This window comes from Eubalaena glacialis, chromosome 17, assembly GCF_028564815.1.
Source record: "Eubalaena glacialis isolate mEubGla1 chromosome 17, mEubGla1.1.hap2.+ XY, whole genome shotgun sequence".
In the NCBI taxonomy this organism is placed as follows: domain Eukaryota; kingdom Metazoa; phylum Chordata; class Mammalia; order Artiodactyla; family Balaenidae; genus Eubalaena; species Eubalaena glacialis.
Window position 1 is genome coordinate 107,253 of NC_083732.1, and position 22,707 is coordinate 129,959.

The 22,707-nt window shown below is 39.4% G+C and overlaps 1 protein-coding gene and 1 pseudogene across 6 annotated transcripts in view; both read left to right on the forward strand.

Annotated features, from left to right (window-relative positions):
* Positions 1-13,942, forward strand: part of LOC133077280 (protein FAM136A-like) — a 28,986-nt pseudogene extending 15,044 nt beyond the window's left edge.
* Positions 1-22,707, forward strand: part of SPIDR (scaffold protein involved in DNA repair) — a 367,405-nt gene that overhangs the window by 15,621 nt on the left and 329,077 nt on the right. The window lies entirely within an intron of this gene.

The window sequence follows — 22,707 nt, forward strand, 5'->3', positions numbered from 1 at the left end:
CTTAAGTATTTTATTGTTGCAGTGTGCTGCTAAGATCAAGCACACAGGTCCTGACCTACTTTTGTGGATTGTGGTTCTAATGGCAGTTTAATTTTTAGAGCCTTTGTGATGTTGTTTTGGTCTGCTCGGCATATTTAGTGCCAGTAACCTTAGGGAACAGAAGGGGGTTCCCCAGGCTGACCTGCTAGGGTCTCTTGGTGAAGGAGCAGAGAATCTCAGGCACACAGTGACCAAGAAGCTTCCCTTGTCAGGTTCTTGCTGTGTTGGGATCCCCCATGCCTCTGAGAGACACAGAGAGTGATTCTTGGGTAGTGTGTGAGTTGTCAAGAGATCTTTCCTACTGACACCTAATCTCTCCACCTCTCTCCACTCTCTTTCTTTTCCTGGAATCTCTAATGGAAGGAGATCTGGGTCCATTGGGATTCCCTTGATCATTTATTATTGGCAGGGTTCCCAATTGCTCTCTCCCTCTGGTGGTGCTGGGCTTAGTTGATACTGTCAGAGAGACTCCTGTTTGATCAAGAGGAGGAATGAGCTAGGTTGGGGATGGGGAAACATGGGGTCTGTGTCACCTTCTGTTGGGTGCTGGGACATAATTCACCTTGTTACTCTGTTATTTCTTCAGTCTTGGGCTCCCAAACCAGCTTGCTACTTCCAGAATTGTCACCAGTCTCTATGTTATTTTCAGCGATTATAGTTGTTTTTAGTGGGGAGAATCTGGGAGAAACAGATCTGTACCATCTTGTTTAGATCAGAAGTTTGGAAATCACTAATTCTTTTAGTTGATTTTTCTGGAGTTTATTTTCTTATTTTAAAAAACACATTAATTATTAGGTTGACCAGAAGTTCCTTCAGTTTTTAAGTAAAAATAAAAGACATCTTTTTTATTTCACCAAGTACTTTACTGAACGACGTATTCACCATTTTGTTCTACTACTTTCTGCCATTTTTCAGCCAACTTCATAATTCCATCTTCCCACAACTTATTATCTTTCTGAGCAGAGAACTGTTCCAGGTGCCTTTTACAGTCTTCCAGGGAATTGAAATTTTTTCCGTTAAGAGAATTTTGTGAAGACTAAAATAATTGGAAAGCCGAAGGTGCAATGTCTGGTGAACACAGTGGATGTATTAGAACTTTCCAGCCAAACTGTAACAGTTTTTGCTTGGTCATCAAAGAAACATGCGGTCTTGTGTTATCCTGATGGAAGATTATGTGTTTTCTATAGACTAATTCCAGACACTTTTCGTCGAGTGCTGCTTTCAGTTGGTCTCATGGGGAGCAGTACTTGTTGGAATTAATCGTTTGGTTTTCCAGAAGAAGCTTGTAGTAGAGGACTCCCTTCCAATCCCACTGTATACACAACCTCACCTTCTTTGGATGAAGACCAGCCTTTGGTGTGGTTGGCGGAGGTTCATTTCACTTGCCCTACTATCTCTTCTGTTCCACATTACTGTACAGTATCCACTTTTCATCACCAATCACAATTTGTTTTAAAAATGGAACTTTCTTTTACGTTTCAGTAGAAAATCGAATGTGGAAATACAGTCAAGAAAGTTATTTTTGACTTAACTTACATGGAATCCAAACATCAAAGCGACTAACATAACCAAGCTGGTACAAATGATTTTCAACACTTGAATTGGATATTTTGAGTATGTCGGCTATCTCCCGCATGGTATAATGTTGATCTCAATTAATGTCTCGATTTTGATCGCTGTCAACTGCAGCTGGTCTACCCAATCATGGAGCATTGTCCAGTGAGAAACCTCCAGCGTGAAACTTCGCAAACCACTTTTGACACGTTCGATGAGTCACAGCATCTCCTCCATACACTACACAAATCTGTTCTTGCATTTCAGTTGAGTTTTTACCTTTATTGAAATGAAGCATAATATGCTGAAAATGTTGCTTTTTTCTTCCATCTTCAATATTAAGATGGCTACACAAAAATTCACCAATATGGTAAATTTTTTTTTAAATTCATGCTGATACGACAGCTGTTACAGTACAGTCTAACAAAATTGTTTCGAATGAAGTTAAAGACAACTAAGTGCTACTAGAGCCATTTTATGGAAAAAAACAAATGCACTTGGGGCCAACCCAATATTTAATCTGTTGATTACCTAGTATGGCAGATGAGGACTTAGCTGTCTTATGTGAGCATTCCATATCTCTGTTATCCTTCATTATTATGTTACAGTTTTTTGCTAAACCAGAAATAAATATTAATACTATGATCACATAAATGTGGCCCATTGAAGACTCAAGTAGTGTACTTTGTTTCCTTCTTGTGCAACCATTATTTTAATGTAGTAAATCATTGCTACATGTTTTTCTTTACATCATTTTTTACTTAATTATAGGTAATTAAAAAATTTTTACGCCTGTTCCTAGTCAGGCAATATGGCTTATTTCCTCCTTTTGTGTGGTATATTCTCCAGTATCTTCCTAATAAAGAGTGTGTTAAAAGTTTTTTTGAGTTCTGCATGTCTGAAAATTTCTTTATTTTGTTCCCATAGTTGATTAATAATTTGGCTGAGTAGAGAAATTTAGATTGAAAATCAGTTTTCCTCAGAATTTGTAAGGCATTGTTCCAGTGTCTTCTTATGTCCATTTCGTCTTAAATGACTCAATTTAATTAAAATATAAGTGCACATGGAGTTGGAGCTAGGTATATTCAAGGCCCACATACGTACTTAGGAAAAGCAAGTTAAAATTTAATTCAGTACTCTTAATACTTGCTTCATAATTTGGGTTTTCATCAGGAAAGCTAATGGGTTGGGATGTAGGGAGAAAAGTTTGGAAGTGTGGAAGACATTCGGTGAAAGAGGTAGCTAAAGAAACTTAGGGAAGAAAAAGTATGAAGTGAGTAGTTAGATTTTTTTTTTTTTAACATCTTTATTGGAGTATAATTGCTTTACAATGGTGTGTTAGTTTCTGTTTTATAACAAAGTGAATCAGTTGTACACATACATATGTTCCCATATCTCTTCCCTCTTGCATTTCCCTCCCTCGTACCCTCCTATCCCACCTCTCTAGGTGGTCACAAAACACAGAGCGGATCTCCCCGTGCTATGCGGTTGCTTCCCACTAGCTAGCTATTTTACGTTTGGTAGTGTATATATGTCCATGCCACTCTCTCACTTTGTCACATCTTACCCTTCTCCCTCCCCATATCCTCAAGTCCATTCTCTAGTAGGTCTGTGTCTTTATTCCTGTCTTGCCACTAGGTTCTTCACGACCTTTTTTTTTTTTCTTTCCCTTAGATTCTATATATATGTGTTAGCATACTGTATTTTTCTTTTTCTGGCTTACTTCACTGTGTATGACAGACTCTAACTCCATCCACCTCTCTACAAATAACTCCATTTCGTTTCTTTTTATGGCTGAGTAATATTCCATTGTATATATGTGCCACATCTTCTTTATCCATTCATCTGATGATGGACACTTAGGTTGCTTCCATGTCCTGGCTATTGTAAATAGAGCTGCAATGAACATTTTGGTACATGACTCTTTTTGAATTCTGGTTTTCTCAGGGTATATGCCCAGTAGTGGGATTGCTGGGTCGTATGGTAGTTCTATTTTTAGTTTTTTTAAGGAATCTCCATACTGTTCTCCATAGTGGCTGTATCAATTTACATTCCCACCAACAGTGCAAGAGTGTTCCCTTTTCTCCACACCCTCTCCAGCATTTATTGTTTCTAGATTTTTTGATGATGGCCATTCTGACTGGTGTGAGATGATATCTCATTGTAGTTTTGATTTGCATTTCTCTAATGATTAATGATGTTGAGTATTCTTTCATGTGTGTGTTGGCAATCTGTATATCTTCTTTGGAGAAATGTCTATTTAGGTCTTCTGCCCATTTTTGGATTGGGTTGTTTGTTTTTTTGTTATTGAGCTGCATGAGCTGCTTGTAAATCTTGGAGATTAATCCTTTGTCAGTTGCTTCATTTGCAAATATTTTCTCCCATTCTGAGGGTTGTCTTTTGGTCTTGTTTATGGTTTCCTTTGCTGTGCAAAAGCTTTTAAGTTTCTTTAGGTCCCATTTGTTTATTTTTGTTTTTATTTCCATTTCTCTAGGGGCTGGGTCAAAAAGGATCTTGCTGTGATTTATGTCATAGAGTGTTCTGCCTATGTTTTCCTCTAAGGGTTTGATAGTGTCTGGCCTTACACTTAGGTCTTTAATCCATTTTGAGTTTATCAATGAATTTGGTAAAGTAGCAGGATACAAAATTAATGCACAGAAATCTCTTGCATTCCTATACACTAATGATGAAAAATCTGAAAGTGAAATTAAGAAAACACTCCCATTTACCACTGCAACAAAAAGAATAAAATATCTAGGAATAAACCTACCTAAGGAGACAAAATACCTGTATGCAGAAAATTATGAGACACTGGTGAAAGAAATTAAAGATGATACAAATAGATGGAGAGATATACCATGTTCTTGGATTGTATGAATCAACATTGTGAAAATGACTCTACTACCCAAAGCAATCTACAGATTCAATGCAATCCCTATCAAACTACCACTGGCATTTTTCACAGAAGTAGAACAAAAAATTTCACAATTTGTATGGAAACACAAAAGACCCCGAATAGCCAAAGCAATCTTGAGAGCGAAAAATGGAGCTGGAGGAATCAGGCTCCCTGACTTCAGACTATACTACAAAGCTACAGTAATCAAGACAGTATGGTACTGGCACAAAAACAGAAACATAGATCAATGGAACAGGATAGAAAGCCCAGAGATAAACCCACGCACATATGGTCACCTTATCTTTGATAAAGGAGGCAAGCATATACAGTGGAGAAAAGACAGCCTCTTCAATAAGTGGTGCTGGGAAAACTGGACAGGTACATGTAAAAGTATGAAATTAGAACACTCCCTAACACCATACACAAAAATAAACTCAAAATAGATTGTTTTCTGATGTCGTGTTAACTTGCTCTGAAGTTCATAGTCCAAGTATTGTCTTTTTTTTCTTTTTAAAATTTCTTTATTTATTTTAATATCTTTATTGGAGTATAATTGCTTTACAGTGTTGTGTTAGTGTCTGATGTATAACAAAGTGAATGAGCTGTACGTATACATATATCCCCATATCCCCTCCCTCTTGCATCTGCTTCCCACCCTCCCTATCCACCCCCCAGGTGGTCACAAAGCACGGAGCTGATCTCCCTGTGCTCTGCAGCTGCTTCCCACTAGCTAGTTATTTTACATTTGGTAGTGTATATATGTCCATGCCACTCTCTCACTTCGTCCCAGCTTACCCTTCCCCCTCCCCATGTCCTCAAGTCCATTCTCTATGTCTGCGTCTTTATTCCTGTCCTGCCCCTAGGTTCTTCAGAACCATTTTTCTTTTTTCTTAGCTTCCATATATGTGTGTTAGCACACGGTGTTTGTTTTTCTTTTTCTGTCTTACTTCACTCTGTATAACAGACTCTAGGTCCGTCTGTCTCACTAGAAATAACTCAGTTTCGTTTCTTTTTCTGACTTACTTCACTCTGTACGTACGACAGACTCTAGGTCCATCCACCTCACTACAAATAACAATTTCGTTTCTTTCTATGGCTGAGTAATATTCCATTGTGTATATGTGCCACATCTTCTTTATCCATTCATCTGTTGATAAACACTTAGGTTGCTTCCATGTCTTGGTTATTGTAAATAGTGCTGCAGTGAACACTGTGGTACATGACTCTTTTTAAATTATGGTTTTCTCAGGGTATATGCCCAGGAGTGGGATTGCTGGGTCATATGGTAGTTCTATTTTTAGTTTTTTAAGGAACCTCCATAGTATTCTCCATAGTGGCTGTATCAATTTACATTCCCACCAACAATGTAAGAAGGTTCCCTTTTCTCTACACCTTCTCCAGCATTTATTGTTTGTAGATTTTTTGATGATGGTCATTCTAACCATTGTGAGGTGATACCTCATTGTAGTTTTGATTTGCATTTCTCTAATGGTTAGTGATGTTGAGCATCCTTCATGTGTTTGTTGGCAATCGGTATATCTTCTTTGGCTAAATGTCTATTTAGGTCTTCTGCCTATTTTTGGATTGGGTTGTGTTTTTGATAGCGAGCTGCATGAGCTGCTTGTATATTTTGGAGATTAATCCTTTGTCAGTTGCTTTGTTTGCAAATATTTTCTCATGATTTGATTTAAAATCTTCATTAGCTTCTAGACACTGCTCTTAGTTTTGGGGAACTATTTAAATAACCAGCAGGGGGAGTACTTACGTTCCTTTTGCAACAGGGACTCAAGCTGGAAAGATAGTTGGGATTTTAATACGTGCAGTTTAGAACAGCAGTTAAAAAAATTTTTTTTTTTTTCTGATAATAAAAATAATATGCACCTATTGTAGAATAGCTATAAAAGAAAGAATACAGTAGAAAATAACACATGTAAATCTACAATCAGGTGATATAATAAGCACTTTCATGTATTTCCTGTTAAACGTTTTTCTCTCAATGCTTTTTTTTTTAAGTTTTTTTTTTTTATAGATTTATTTATTTATTTTTGGCCGCATTGGGTCTTCATTGCTGCACGCGGGCTTTCTCTAGTTGTGGTGAGTGGGGGCTATGCTCACTGTGGGCTTCTCATTGTGGTGGCTTCTCTTGTTGTGGAGCATGGGCTTTCGTAGTTGTGTCACGTGGGCTCGAGAGCACAGGCTCAGTAGATGTGGCACACAGGCTTAGTTGCTCCTTGGCATGTGGGATCGTTTTGGACTAGGGCTTGAACCCATGTCCCCTGTTTGGCAGGCGGATTCTTAACCACTGTACCACCAGGAAAGTCCTCTCAGTTCTCATATCTACTGCAAAATTGATGTTACTATTTTAAAACTTAGGGTCGTTAGTATTACATAGTTACTTTTTTGAAAATCAGTCTGTATTCTTTTCCATCCTGATAAGATCAGAAACAGAACATTTATTCTTGTGTATAAATAAGATTTCTATTGGCTTCTCATAAAATTGTAGATTTTAATTTCTGTTCTTTTAAGGAGCAGAACCTCTAGAGCATCAGAAAATTCCTGTTAAGCAAAGAAAGGCAGCAGAATACAATGTTGTCTATCTTAAGGATACAACTAAAACATATAATCAGAAGACGTAAATAGGGCAGCAATGTATTAAAACAGTTGTGTCAGGTTGCTGGCTTGGTGCCTGGTACATAATTTTGTACTCAGTTTTTGGAATGGACAAATAGTGGAACAGGGTGATGCTTTTAAAATATTTATTGTAATTTTAAGAGCAATAAAAATGGAGTACTTTGTAAAGATTGAAACACACATGAACAATTTCTTTAAAAAGTTATGTGTAAGAAAGCCTGTCCGGTTGGTGTAGCTCTAGATTATCTCTTCTTAAAAGCTATGACCGAGAAAAACAGTACATATTATTTACCCAATAACTAATTTATTTATAGAAAGAAGAGAAACATACTTAGTGCCTGAGTTCTGGCCACAATTTTACTAAGATCTCAAAAATATTTATCTTTGAACATTCTGTATAAGTCCCTCCTTATTTTGAACCAGTTTTGTTGAATTCTGCATTCAGTTTTTGTCACTTATGCATTAAAATAACGTAGGTAACAAATGTACACTTATGAGTGTGGAGAAATCCATTAATCAAAGGGAAAACAGTTTTGAGGAGAGGTTAATGAAGAAATCACATTGCAGTAGTTGAAGAATAAAATCTTTGTGTTGACAAATCTCTATATAAGTATGCTGGGGAAGAGAAGGAGCAAGGGATAGCATGATGGGGCGAGAGAGTTAAAAAAAAGTTAATGAGAAACTTGTGCATGGTTGAATGATGGCCTAAGGGGTGGAACAGATTAAGATAGGAAACTTCGGAATCCTGAATGCAGTGTCTCATGACTGGCATCCTGTTTTTCATATTGAGGATTTTCTTCTTATAGCCTCAAGCCACTGGGATGTAAAGCTTTCTGTTTCTTCCTCAGCCTTTTTAAAAATTCAATAGAGCCTATAGCATTTTTACTTTTTAACCCAACATTGTGTATTTTACTGTAGCAGAATATTCCAAGCATGCGCAGAGAAGCTTGTTCTGTGTTTAGTTTACCTGTATGGTAAAGCCATACAGGTTGGATTTTTTTTTTGGCTGAATTGGGTCTTCGTTGCTGTGCGTGGGCTTTCTCTAGTTGCGGTTAGCGGGGGCTTCTCTTGTTGCATAGTGTGGGTTCTAGGCACGCAGGCTTCAGTAGTTGCAGCGCCTGGGCTCAGTAGTTGTGGCTCGCGGGCTCTGGACCGCAGGCTTAGTAGTTGTGGTGCACGGGCTTAGTTGCTCCGTGGCATGTGGGATCTTCCCAGACCAGGGCTCGAACCCGTGTCCCCTGCATTGGCAGGCGGATTCTTAACCACTACGCCACCGGGGAAGTCCCTAGAGGTTGGATTTTAATCCAGTGTTCTTGGTGGTGGTTCTGAAACTTTAATGGTGCCTAACTCACCAGGGTGGTTGGTGGGCCTCTCATCACTCAAGATTCTAATTTGGGGTTTGAGTATTTACTATCTCTAAAAGCATACGTGGTGATTCTGATGTGCATTGCCCTTGATTGCATTTTAAAAATTGTGGTCAAATTGAATGAAATTTACTATTTTCACAATTTTTAAGTCTATGGCCTGTGACATTAAGTACCTTCATGTTGTTCTGAAACTATCACCACCATCCATCTCCAGAACTTTTTATCATCCCAAACTGAAACCCTATACCCATTAACAACTCCTCATTTTCCCCTCCCCGCAGCCCCTGGCAACCACCATTCTACTTTGTCTCTTGAGTTTGATGACTTTAGGGACCTAATATAAGTGGAATCATAATTTTTGTCCTTTTGTGTCTGGCTTATTTCACTTAGCTTAATGTCTTGAAGGTTATTCCATGTTGTATCGTGTGTTAGAATTTTTTATTTTCTTTAAGGCTGAATGTAGTCCGTTGTATGTATGTACCACATTTTGTTTATCATTCATCCATTGATGGACATTTGGGTTGTTTCCACCTTTTGGCTCTTGTGAATATGGCACTATGAACATTGTTGTGGAAATATCTGTTTGAGTCTCTGCTTTCAATTCTTTCGGATATATGCTGGATCATATGGTAATTATATTTTTTATTTTTGAGGAGCCACCATACTTTTATCCACAGTGACTGCATCATTTTGCATTTCTATCAGAATGTATGAGGGTTTCAGTTTTTCCATATCCTTGCCAGTACTTGTTATTTTCTGTTTTTTTTTTTAATTTTTAAAATTTTAACTTTTTTTAATAGTAGTCATTTGTAATGGGTGTGAAGTGGTATCTCATTGTGGTTTTGATTCACAGTTCTCTCATGATTAGTGATGTTGAGCATCTTTTCATGTGCCTATTAGCCATTTGTATATCTACTTTGGAGAAATGTCTCTTTCAGGTCCTTTGCCCACTTTAAAAATTGAGTTGTTGGTCTTTTTGTTGTTGAGTTGTTAGGAGTTCTTTATGTATTTTGGATATTAGTTCCTCATCAGATCTTGGATTGCATCTTAAGAAATGCTGGCTTGGGGTAAGGAGTTTGAATTGTGGAGTCAGACCAGCCTGTGTGTGAATCTTGGCTCGTGTGTAAGTTCCCTTGCATATTAAAACTGCCAGCTACCAATCTGGAGTGATCTACCTCCTTCTTTGGTCTCTCCTTGTCCTCTATGCATGGGCACCAGTTTCAGACTTCACCTGGGGACTCCTGAGGTCGCAAACCTACAATGTGTCAGGATTTCATTCCTTTTTAAGGCTGTGAATAGTTTTTCTTTATATATACATGCTTATTTTGTTTATCCATTCATCCATTGGTGGACATTTGTGTTGTTTCCAGTTTTTAGTTATTGTGAATAATGTTATTTTGAACTTTTATATTTAAACATACATTTGAGGGACTTCCCTGGTGGTCCGGGGGTACGACTGCACGCTCCCAATCCAGGGGGCCTGGGTTCGATCCCTGGTCGGGGAACTAGATCCTGCATGCATGCCGCAACAAAAAGTTCGCATGCAGCAACTAAGAAGTCTGCGTGCTGCAACTAAGGAGTCTGCATGTCGCAACGAAGATCCCACGTGCCGCAACTAAGACCTGGCACAGCCAAAATAAATAAGTAAATATTAAAAAAAAAAAAAACCCCAAACATCCATTTGAGTCCCTGCTTTCAGTTCTTTTGGGAAATCGAATTGCTCAGAAGTAGAATTGGTAGATCCTATGGTAATTGTATGTTTAATTTTTTGGAGGACCCACTGTACCATTTTCTATAGCAACTGCATCATTTTGTATTTCTACCAGCAATGCACAGGGGTTCCAGTTTTTTCCATATCCTTGCCAATACTTATTTATTTTTTGACAGTAACTATTATAACGGGTGGGAGTTGGTATCTCACACTGTGGTTTTGATTTGTGTTTCCCTAGTGAGTAATGATATCAAGCATCTTTTTATGTGATTGTTGGTCATTTGTATGCCCTCTTTGGAGAAATGTCTATCAGACTTTTACCGAGTTTTAAACTGAGTTATTGAGTTGTGGGAGTTCTTAATATATTTTGGGTACTAGATTCTTAGTTGGATATGTGATTTGCAAATATTTTCTCCCATTATGTGAATTGTCTTTCTACTTTCTGATAATATCTTTTGAAATTCATAAGTTTTCAATATTGATGAAGTTTAGTTTATTCATTTTTTGTTAACTTGTCCTTTTATGTCATGTCTGAAACCACTGTTTATACTAACTTCTGTTATTTTTTGTCAGACCCTTGACAGAAATCATTTGACCACAGATGTATGGGTTTTTCTGGACTATGAATTCTGTTCTATTGACTGGGTCTATTGTTATGCCTGTACCACACTGCTTTGATTACTATTATTTTGTAGTAAGTTTTGAAATTGGCATGTGAGTTCCAGTCATGGAACTTTTGTGGTTTTCTCAGAGTCAGGATGAGTTACATGTTTGGTATCAATGTGTGACTGTATAGGTGGGTTATTGTCAAGCAGGGAACCTCACCTGAGCCTTGGTGTCCAGAGTTTTTACTGGGGCTTTGCTATGGACTGCATATTTGTGTTCTCTATTCCCAACCCCCATTCATATGTTGAAACCTAATCCTCAGTGTGGTAGTATTTGGAGGTGGAGTCTTTGGAAAGTAAATAGGTCATGAGGGTGGAGCTCTCATGAATGGGATTAGTGCTCTTATAAAAGAGGTTCCAGAGAGATCCCTCGTCCCTTCAGCATTGGTGAGGAAGTGAGCCTTTGCCAGATTTCACCACTAACACTGAATCTGCTGACACCTTGATCTTGGACTTCCCAGCTTCTAGAACTTGAGAAGTGTTTGTTGTTTATAGGCTACCTACTTTATGGCATTTTGTTATAGTAGCCCGAACAGACTAAGGTTCTATTACATAGACATAAATGGCTGATCTCAGTCTCCAGTTCTTCTGTGTGTGACTCAAAGCCTCCACTCTAAATCATACTGTCTTTCTGGTGTCACCAGCCCCCATGGTAACAGTATTGGGTGTGATTAGCCACCACCCTAAATCACATTATTAGACTGTGTGGTGTAACTGAAGCTCTCAGGCAAAGAAAGACACTTCTATCAGCCATGGTATTCCAAGGGCATAGACATTACTTTCCAGGAGCCAAGGACAAAGGCTAGACTTGTTTGTTTGTTTGTTTTTTGGCTGCTCCATGCAGCTTACAGGGTCTTAGGTCCCCAAGCATAGATCGAACTCAGGCCCCAGCAGTGGAAGCACCGAGTCCTAATCACTGGACCACCAGGGAATTAATTCCCTAGCCTTCCTTTTAGGTGAGGTTAGATTCTTTACTGCATGCTTACTTTTTCAGTCTTTTCCTAATAAGTCTTTTACGCATGGTTGTCTTTCTTTTCACACCATAAGAGCCCATGTTTGTGACAAACACAAATCCTCTTCTTAGTCTGCAAATGTCTCTCCCTAATTCACATTCATGTGCTCTCATTTTGAAGTGAATTTGTGATTGCTGCCTTAACTCACAGAGTTACTATAAGGCTTCAGTGAGGGAAAGAAATTAAAAAGTGGTTTTTAGAATTAATCTCTGCAACCTTCATACTGCCTCTATATGTTTATACTAACTTCTGTTATTTTACTTCTCTGTATTGTGCGTTGTGACAGGTCTAATGATCATATTGATTTCTTGAGGACAGGGTTCATGATATTTCTCTGTGTCTTTTGTGCTTAAGTGATTACAAGCACTGGTTTGTTGAATTTAGTGTTCAATAATGGTAAAAATATATTGAAATTCCATTTGTTTTTAACCACCAGAGTGACTGCATTTGGTCGTGCAGGTTGAAAACTGCAGTGCCCGCAGAGGCCCCATTCATAGTGATGTCCTGCAAAATTTGTATATTTATTATGCTACTCTTTCAGTAGATGGCAATAAAGCATTTTTCCTAATAAAATCAGTATGTTATGACAATTTCCAAATATATGGAAGTACAATGACTTGAGAAGGGAGTGTCTTTTTCTCATTTGCAGAAAAATGTAGCCCTATTAAAACCCTAACCCTAACCCTAAACTAGCTTGAATTTTGATACTGGCTTTGCTATTTACAGATATATGATCTTGAAATATGTCTTCAACAGTTAGTTTCTTTATCTGTAAAATGGAATTGATACTACTCATTTCAGCCTAAAATATCACCTAGGATCTATATGAGGTAATAGACATGAAACATTTGCAGTGACGTTTGGCAGCTACTGAATTATCTTAGTCTGTTCAGGCTGCTGTAACAAAAATGCCATAGGCTGATGGTTTATAAACAACACAAATGTGTCACAGTTCTGGAGGCTGGGAAGTTCAATATTAAGGTGCCAGTACATTCAGTGTTTGTTGAGGGCCCACTTCATGGTTCATAGCCATCTTCTTTCTGTCCACACATAGTGGATCTCTCTAGTACCTCTTTTATAAGGGCACTAGTCCCATTTATGAGGGTTCCATCCTTGTGAACTAAGCACCTCCCAAAGTCCTCACCTCCAAATACCATCACATTGGGGATTAGGTTTCAACATATGAATTATGGGGGGGACACAAACATTCCATCTGTAGCATAAATATTCAGTTTGTGATAGCTAAACGATTGTGCTTTTTTCATTGGAGGTGGTTTTACTTTAGTAGTGTGTGATTACAGAATTATATCTGAGGTGGTTTACAATTAGGTAAAAGTAATTTATTTATTTGGTTGCATTAGGTCTTAGTTGCGGCAGGCGGGCTCCTTAGTTGCAGCTCGAGGGCTCCTTAGTTGTGGCTTGCCAGCTCCTTAGTTGTGGCATGCGAACTCTTAGTTGTGGCATGCATGTGGGATCTAGTTCCCGGACCAGGGATCGAACCTGGACCCCCTGCATTGGGAGCACGGAGTCTTAATCACTGCGCCACCAAGGAAGTCCCATAATTAGGTAAAAGTCTTAATTCAGGGGGGGCGGGCTCGTGTGTGGGAGTCCATGTGGGCGCTGGCGTAGCAGGGAGCAGCGCGGGGTCGCCGTGGCAGAGCTGCAGCAGCTCCGGGTGCAGGAGGCGGTGGACTCTATGGTGATAAGTCTGGAGAGAGAACATCCGGAAGATGCAGGGCCTCATGTTCCGGTGCAGCGCCGCCTGCTGTGAGGACAGCCAGGCGTCCATGCAGCAAGTGCACCAGTGCATTGAGCGCTGCCATGCACCTCTGGCTCAAGCCCAGGCCCTGGTGACCAGCGAGTTGGAGAAGTTCCAGGACCGCCTGGCCCGGTACGCTATGTATTGCAACGACAAAGCGAAAGATTCAATAGATGCGGGGAGTAAAGAGCTTCAGGTGAAGTGGCAGCTGGAGAGTTGCATGACCATGTGTGTGGATGGCCACATGAACCTCATCCCAACCATGACCAAGAAGATGAAGGAGTCTCTCTCATCCATTGGGAAATAGATGTCTGCTATTGGCCATCGGGGCTGAAGGCAGCAATCTACTTAAAAAGAGGAATGGGGATTTGGGTTTTCTAAGGAAAGTTTATGAATGAGGAAATTAAGGATGGCAGCAAGTTTAAGGCCTATATCACTTGCCTTTGGACACTGGTTCCTTTGTGTTTGAATCCTAGAAAGTGAAAAAACCTGGTACTAAAATTGGGGTCAGAGATAGCAGGGGAGAGTTTTTGTGAGCCTGAATTTCACATGGCAAGTGCTTATCCTGGCAACAGGGCGTCTCCCTTGTACCAAATCAGAGCCCTCCAAGGTACCAGATTCTCGTAGTACACAGATACCAACAGGCTGGCACGTTCATCTGACCTGCTTATGATCCGGTAGAGTGTGAGGAGAGGTGTTTCTATTCGTTGCCAACCTCCTGTTTACCAGAAGGATCACTACAACATTTTCCACAAACTGGAAATAAAACAAGATCCAGGAGGTCACTAATTTAGAATGGGAAAGGGGGCTTCTGGGGCTTTGTTTTGCATGGTTTTGTCTTATATACAAGGGTATGAAGTTACTTTAAGATGTAGAGTTGGTAGAGGTAGTTTGGATAAAAGCTTTGAAAGGGTGCTTGTGGATATTCATTTCTGGCCGTCAGGATGTGGATGCGCATTTCTTAAAATTCTCACACATGACATCTTTCAGCCTGGAGACCCTGCTAAATTATAAGAAGCGCTCTCACACTGGTAGGGGAAGCATGTTGCTGTAAATGGCATTATTTCATTCTTTTTTTATGACCGAGTAGTATTTCATTGTAATCATATACCACATCTTTATTTATCTGTCAGTGGACATTTAGGTTGCTTCCATGTCTTGGCTGTTGTAAATAGTGCTGCTGTGAACACTGGGGTGCATGTATCTTTTTGAATAAGAATTTTCTCTGGATATATGTCCAGGAGTGGGATTGTTGGATCATATGGTAACTCTATTTTTAGTTTTTTAAGGCACCTCCATACTGTTTTCCATAGTGGCTGTACCAGTTTACATTCCCACCAACAGTGTAAGAGGGTTCCCTTTTCTCCACACTCCTCTAGCATTTATTATTTGTAGACTTTTTAATGGGATGGCCATTCTGACCACTGTGAGATGATACCTTATTGTAGTTTTGATTTGCATTTCTCTGATAATTAGCAATGTTGAGCATCTTTTCATGTGCCTATTGGTCATCTGTGTATCTTCTTAGGAGAAATGTCTATTTAGGTCTTCTGCCTATGTTTTTTGATTGGGTTGTTTGGTTTTTTTGTTGCTGAGATATATGAGCCGATTGTATATTTTGGAAATTAAGCCCTTGTTGGTTGCATCATTTGCAAATATTTTCTCCCTGCCCATAGTTTGTCTTTTCGTTTTGTTTATGGTTTCCTTTGCTGTGCAAAAGCTCATAAGTTTGATTAGGTCCCATTTGTTGATATTTGTTTTTATTTCTATTGCCTTGGGAGACTGACCTAAGAAAACATTGCTACAGTTTATGTTAGAGAATGTTTTGCATGTGTTCTCTTGTAGGAGTTTTGTGGTGTCCTATTTTATACTTAAGTGTTTAAGCCATTTTGAGTTCATTTTTGTGTATTGTGTGAGGGAGTGCTCTCACTTATTGGTTTACATGCAGCTGTCCAGCTTAACCAACGCCATTTGCCAAAGAGACTGTCTTTTTTCTGTTGTATATTCTTACTTCCTTTGTCAAAGATTAAATGACTGTAGGTGTGTGGGTTTAATTCTGGGCTCTCCATTCTGTTCCACTGATCTATATGTCTGTTTTTGTGGCAGTACCACACTGTTTGATTACTGTAGTTTTGTAGTATTGTTTGAAGCCCGGGAGGGTTATGCCTCCAGCTTTGTTCTTTTTCCTCAGGATTGCTTTGGCAGTTCTGAGTCTTTCATGGTTGCATATAAATTTTAGGATTATTTGTTTTAGTTCTGTGAAGAATGTCATGGGTAATTTGATGGTAATCACATTAAATCTGTAGATTGCTTTGGGTAGTATGGCCATTTTAACGATATTAATTCTTCCAATCCAAGAGCGTGGTGTATCTTTCAGTTTCTTTAAATTATCTTTAGCTTTCTTTATCAATGTTTTATAGTTTTCAGTGTATAAGTCTTTCACTTCCTTGGTCAGTTTTATTCTAAGTATTTTATTATTTTTGATGCAATTTTAAAAGGGATTTTTTTTTTTACTTTCCCTTTTTGATATTTCATTGTTAGTATAAAGAAATACAGTCAATTTCTGAATGTTAATCTTGTATCCTGCTACCTTGCTGAATTTATCAGTTCTAGTGTTTTTTGTGTGGAGTTTTTAGGGTTTTCTACATATAGATCATGTCATTTGCATATAATGACAGTTTTATTTCTTCTCTTCCAGTTTGGATACCTTTTGTTTCTTTTTCTTGTCTGATTGTTGTGGCTAGGACTTCTAATACTATGTTGAATAGAAGTGGTGAGAGTGGCCATTCTTGTCTTATTCCAGGAATCAGCAGAAAGGCTTTCAGCTTTTCACCATTGAGTATTATGTTGGCTCTAGGTTTGTCACAAATAGCTTTTATTAAGCGCCTTTTTAACTGATTGCTTTTAAGTTAAAGTCTATTGTAATTTTTTTCAGACTTTCGTCTTCTGAAGAGTAGGCGGGTTAAAGTTGAACTGTAAGTAGAGATTTGGTTAGAGGACTGTGAGGGAAGGAGGGACAAAGACTTGAACCTGTAGCCTTTGAAGGGGTCTTGCTGATAATCCTGCCTTTGTATGAGAATAAATTTATCACAGTTGGAGTTTATAGGTTGCTGTGCTTCAGCTTCTCAACAGTGAGGAAGCAGGAATGGGAAAGAACCAAGGCAAAGTCATTGTTTGCTTTTGAGTGGGGAGTGATTAGTAAAATAAAATTGGACCCAGAGTGTGATGTATTAGCAGCTGTCATTGTTTTATGTCTTTTAAATCCTTGGATTAAGAGTAATGTCAGTGGAGCCAAGAGTGGTTTTAGGCAGCCTGGCATGGGAGCTTGGTTTCTAGCAGAGGAATTTTCCATTTCAGAAAAAAATAAGTTTCGGACTAATGGTATTCTGAGCTGGTGTACAGGGCTAGTGGAAAATAATTCTGCTTTTCTTTTCAAGTGTTGAAAATTAAATACATCACCATATTTCCAACATTGTTACGTTAAGAAGTTCCGGATTGTTGAGAAGAATGAGAAAAAGAGGGCTAGATTGCTAGAGGTTAGGATTCTAGCATCAGAGTCTTAGAATAGCTGTAGTAAATTAGTCTGGTTTGTTTGAACAGTTTAGGTGTTTGATGATACCAAAACTAGGTGATTATTGTACTGTAAGGTTAAGCATAATTGTACATTCCAGACATTTAGTACTTAGCCATAGTAATCTTAAGTTTGAAAGTATATGAAAATTATACAAAGTGTGGCAACCATTTCCTTTATTTTCTCTGATGACAGAAGAAGAAATGAATTTAAACTGCTACATGATTTAATGCCTTTCTGACCGAAAACTTTAAAACACTGGAATGGCTATGGATTCTTTCCTGAAAAAACTCTTCCACGAATGGAAAAGGTAGTATAGATATGAACTTCCTTAAATGAAGCAATGATTTAGGTGACCCCTAAACTTATTTAGTATATGCTGAAATTATTTAGCAGACAAGGGATAAACCAGCAAGTTCTGGAAGCTAGCACTTTTAGAGTTTGCCACTTGTAGAACATAAGTTATAAGTGAATCCTGGTTTTGGGGGCATAGAAGACATAAACACATGAAAATAGCATTCTCTATTGTGGCAGTGGAGGTGCTATTGGAAGTGCTGATTTCCAAAGGAGTGGTTCAAGGAGGATGACCGAGGGCTATAACAGTACAGGAGGATTCGTGAAGAAGGTAGTCCTTGGGCCAAACCCTGAGGGGTCCAGCAGGTCAGACTGAAGAGAGTTGGAAAGACAGCCTGGCAGGAAACAAAGGAAAGGGCAAAGTTGTCTTGAACCTTATAGGCAGTTTTCAAAAATTTTGTTATGCCTTGTGAAAATTTATTTTACTTACATGTTTCTTCTCAGACTTGTTCTAATACCCTTTATTTTCTTATTTATTAACGTCTGTTGTCCCCATATCAGGAGGGTCGGGCTTTCTTAATCGGCATTGCCTGACTGTGAGAAAGATGAGAAGGCTAGAGCACTGGTTATGGGGGCAGCTCATGGAATAGTGACTTTGATTCTGTAATAAACTGGCCTTTTCCAATGAGTCATTTAATTCTCTTCTTCTTTATTTTTAATGTTTTTTTGAAATATTTATTTATTTGGTTGTGCCGGATCTAAGTTGCGGCAGGCGGGCTCATTAGTTGTGGCATGTGAACTCTTAGTTGTGGCATGCATGTGGGATCTAGTTCCCTGATCAGGGATCGAACCCGGGCCCCCTGCATTGGGAGCGCAGAGTCTTATCCCCTGCGCCACCAGGGAAGTTGCTTAATTCCCTTGTGCTCCTTAAACTGTCTGAGAGGCCGTAGAGTTCTAATCAGTAAGCTGCTTTTTCTTATTTTTTGAGGTTTGAAATATTATAGTTGGTCATTAGATTAAGACAGTATTTTTATGAATCATAGTGTATGAAAATATAAGCATCTTTATAAAAAATGTCTAAAGTATGTTCTCATATTAATTCTCCTGAATGTTAATCAGCTCCTCTTCTACCTTCCGTTATGGTGGTTTGTGGTACTATTATTTCATAGTATTGTCATTAGTGTCAGTTTTATCTTGGTAGTGGTCTTGAGATAAGTATATTTATTATTCTCATTTTACTGATACAGAAACTGGATCTTGAGAAGTGTCAGTGTAGCCAACCAGTAGCGCAGCGGTGACTCAGGCCAGGTCAGTCTGACAGCACAGCTTGAAGATGGGAGCTGAAAGGATTTGTGTGCTGCTTGTGAAATTTCCTGGATGTTTCTATGCTTGAGGAGGATAATATCTCAGGACATTTGGAATTAGGACTAGCCTGGAAAATCAAGGATCCTATGGGTAGCCATCTCCAAAGTACATTTCTTCCTTTGTTCAAGTCCAAGACAGCTTTCTCCAGGAAACATTCTCTCAATCTATTTTTGAGCTCATCAGCCCAATTTTGGTCTGTTTCTTCCTCCACTCTAATTATATCCTTAGAACCCAAGGTCTTTGAAGATGGAAACTGTTTTTAGCTGTATACCTTCAGAGGGCTCAGTGAATCATTTCAGCTCAGTAGGAATATTTACTGAGTATTGTGGTCCAGCTCTTTCAGTAGCTGGTGATTGAAGGCCAACTTCAGCTGGGCAGAGGCACAGAAGATTGATGGGTTGGCTTGCAGTTGACAGCATCTGGGCACCTGGGCAGCTCAGGGACCTGACTTACAGCCTGGAGCATGATTTGTGCCTCTTCTTTCTTTCTCAGGTTTCTTCATATTATATGGGGCAAGGTGGCTGGCTGCTTTGGGGTCACAGCCTTGGCCAAGTTGGGAAGAAGAGAGTCTTCTCCAGTAGCCCCAGTTAGAAAAGTCCTGGAGAGGGCCTCTGACTGCCTCAACTTGGGTCCCATGGCATCCCTGGACCAGTTACTGTGGCCAGGCTGATGTCCTATGATTATCCCTGGCCAGATTGGTCGCCCAAAACTGTGGTGGTGGGAGTGTGTTTTGTCACTAGAAATGTGGATGGATGAGAAGGCTGGGTAGTGAAGTCGCCTGTAAGCACCTGCTCTGTGGCTGAGTAAACACTGTGGAGAGAGAAATACACATGTTTTAGAGAGCTGTGGTGGAGGTATTGTTTATGAGGATAAGTAGATGAAATGGAAATGAGTTTAACGCAGCCTGAGAGCTGTGTTTACCCTTAGGCTTATACTTACTGACTTATTTACTTTAGATATTTTAGATTTTGTGACAGGTGTGGTAATAGTCAAGAAATTTGCATATTCATTCAAGAGTCATTTAGTGAGTACCTCAGTGGGGAGTGCCATGCACTGGGGATAAGATGAAGAGGCATGAGACTCCTGCCCTCAGGAGCTCTTATTCTAGGGAAAGGAGTAGATGGGGCAGGAAACAGGCTGTTGTCCCAGAGGGAGGGATTAAGTGGAGGCATTGAGGGATATTTCATGGAAAAGATGAGCCGGGATCCGTGGCAGAGTTGGAGAGACTAAAGGAAGAGGAGAGGTGATTTCTGGCAAAGAGTTCCATGGATGCAGGTGTGGTGTTGGAAATGCTCCACTTGGCAGCAGCAAGGGGAGTAGAACAGATTGGCTGGGGAAGCAGAAGGGGAGGCTGAAGAGTGCTGTTGAAGGCCCGGATAGTAGGTATCAGAACTTGGGCTCAGGCCCTCACGTCAGTGAATTTGTGGGAGGGTCTCTGTTGCCACTGCCTGAGCTGCTGGAGGGCAAAGTCTTTCTTGCTCGTCTTGTATCCCTGGGGCCTGGCAGAGTGTCTGCCTGCAGTGGGCACTCAGTACATGTTTACTGACAGACTGAAGATGAGGACGTTAGAATTCTGTCTTTTATATTAAGTTAGAGGGTTCTAGTCCGTAAAGAATCTGAGTATGGATGAAATCCAGAGAAGCAAAGGACAAGGCAGATGTAACCAAAGCAGTGAGTGACAGGCCTGAGAAACGTTCTGTTGCCAGAGAGAAGGAAAAAACAAATGCACAATAAACTTGATAGGACAGGCTCTGAGCATCACAGTGCCTACCGACTAGCTGACGTGGTTAAAACTTTACATCTGTTCCTCATATTTGACAGGAACAGATTTGAGAGCCACTGAATCATTGTCTCTGCTTAATGTAGATCAATTTCTGGGTGAAAAAGGGTTGACATCCTTCAAGTATGTGGCTAGAGCCATTGGGATACATTGGGATACATATATTATTCAGATACCCAAGGAAACTTCCTTTTTGGATTGTTAGACATCTGATTTGTTCCCCAAATTTATTACATGATATCCAAAACAATATTTAGAAATTTTCACTTCTTTCCAAGGGGAGTATCCCACAGATGTATAGTGGAATGCATTTGGTTTTATAGGGAGTAAAGTTTCAAAATGAGTAAATAAAATACATAAGCATGATGTACTTAAGAAATGAATGGGAATAAAGACACAGACCTACTAAAGAATGGACTTGAGGATATGGGGAGGGGGGAAGGGTAAGATGTGACAAAGGGAGAGAGTGGCATGGACATATATACACTACCAAACGTAAAATAGATAGCTAGTGGGAAGCAACCGCATAGCACAGAGAGATCAGCTCGGTGCTTTGTGACCACCTAGAGGGATGGGATAGGGAGGGTGGGAGGGAGATGCAAGAGGGAAGAGATATGGGAATATATGTATAACTGATTCACTTTGTTATAAAGCAGAAACTAACACACCATTGTAAAGCAATTATACTCCAATAAAGATGTTAAAAAAAAAATGAAAAATTGAGCAGAGCACCAATAAGAAGGAAAAGTGGTCTCTGAGGGGCTGATGTGGATAGTAAAGCAGTGAAGCAGAGTTTAACCTTTTTGTGTTTTAATTGGTTGCTTTTTTTCTGAAATATGCTCTATTCAAAGTACAGTCAGTCCTCATTTTTCAAAGATTCTATATTTATGAAATCGCCTATTTGCTCAAATTTATTTGTAATCCCCAAATCAGTGCTCTTGGTGCTTTTATAGTCATTTGCAGGCATATGTAGAGCAGGGAAAATTTTGAGTCACCTGACACCCATGTTTCCAACCGAGGTCCAAGGCCCCACTCTGCTTGTTCTAGCTCTCACACTCTAAACAAGGGCCCTTTTCTTGGTCTTTTTAGTGCCACGTTTTTCACATTTTTGTGCTTTGTGTTGGTGATGTCACTGTTTAAAATGGCCCCCAAACATAGTGCTGAAGTGCTGTCTGGTGTTCCTAAGTGCAGGACATCTGTGATGTGCATTATGGAGAAAGTATGTGTGTTAGATAAGCTTTGTTCAGGCATGAGTTACAGTGCTGAGTTCAATGTTAATGAATAAGCTATATATATTAAATAAGGTGTCTTTAAACAGAAACACACAAAAAGTAAGGTTTCATATTGACAGGAACTACGCTGTATTCCCTGAGGAGCAATGGTTCAGTATTTGCCAATTCGTTGTTTTTGGCGACTTTATAGAACATTAACTACTTTGAATAATGAGAATTGACTGTATTTGTTTCCCATTCTTCTTCCTGGCATCAACCTGGGCTTATATAGTTATTCTGTGTGTGTGTTGGGGCGGGGCAGGATAACTTTTTATTTTGACAAAATTTCAAACTTACAGGAAACTTGCAAGAATAACATAATGAAGTTTTTTCTAGTGGAACTGTAAGTGTGTTAATAGTGTCCCCTGCAAAATTCATGTCCAACCGGAACTTCAGAATATGACCTTATTTGGAGATGGGTGTTTGAAGATGTAATTAGTTAATATGAAGTCATACTGCATTAGGGTGGGCCCTAAATCCAGTGACTGGTGTCCTTATAAGAAGAGGAGAGGACACACAGAGATACACACAGGAGAGAATACCATGTGATGATGGAGGTGGAGATTGGCGTGATGCAGCTACAAGCCAAGGAATGCCAAGGATTGCTTAGAGCCACCGGAAACGAGAAAGAGGCAAGGAAAGATTCTTCCCTAGAGCCCCCAGAGGGACTAACACGTTCATTTTTAGACTTGAAGCCTCTAGAATTGTGAGAATAAATTTGTTGTCTCAAGCCACTGAGTTTGTGGTAACTTGTTATGTCAAACCCTAGGAAACTAATACAGTAACCCTTT